The following is a 668-nucleotide window of genomic DNA, read 5'->3' on the forward strand; positions in this document are numbered from 1 at the left end:
GTTCTGGGTCTATCTATAGAAGGGCTCTCTCTGTCTTCTGCACAGATGCTTTTGTTAAGTAAACTTTTACATTTGGCGAGGCGATGTGTACTGTTTCAATGGGTTCAGAGTCGGCCTCCTACTGTTACACAGTGGTACAGGGAACTGCTCGGGGTGCTGCCGATGGAGCGCCTCAGTGCCATCATGAAGGGCAATTGTAATGCATTCTGTAGCATATGGCAGCCTCTGCTTGATCACCTACCTCATGACCTTACTGTGCTATTACATAAAGGGGACTCACAGTTTGTTTTTAAACACAATGCTTAATGTCTGTGTTTTCCCCCCGCCAACCACCTTTTATTTTTTATTTATTTTTTATTTTATTTTATTCATTGTTTCCCTTGACTTCAAATGTGGAACGCTTTACATTTTTTGTCCCAGGCGTGTGTACTGGTAACTCATGTACCTGCATTTGCTGTGCTTTTTCTTTTGTGTGCTTGGCTGTGCTGACTTGTTGCTGTTCGTGTTGTTCTGACAAAATCAATAAATCATCGTTTCAAAAAAAAAAAAAAAAAACAGTGCAGAAACAGAATCACCATTCCTGTGAAGCATGATTCTTTCTTAATTTGTGTGTGTGCGTGTGTGTTGTTCTTGTTCCACACCTTCTGTGTTTGTGAGTTTGGAATACC

Source organism: Haplochromis burtoni, unplaced genomic scaffold (genome assembly GCF_018398535.1).
Source record: "Haplochromis burtoni strain Fernald_Lab_line unplaced genomic scaffold, NCSU_Asbu1 Contig_461, whole genome shotgun sequence".
Classification (NCBI taxonomy): domain Eukaryota; kingdom Metazoa; phylum Chordata; class Actinopteri; order Cichliformes; family Cichlidae; genus Haplochromis; species Haplochromis burtoni.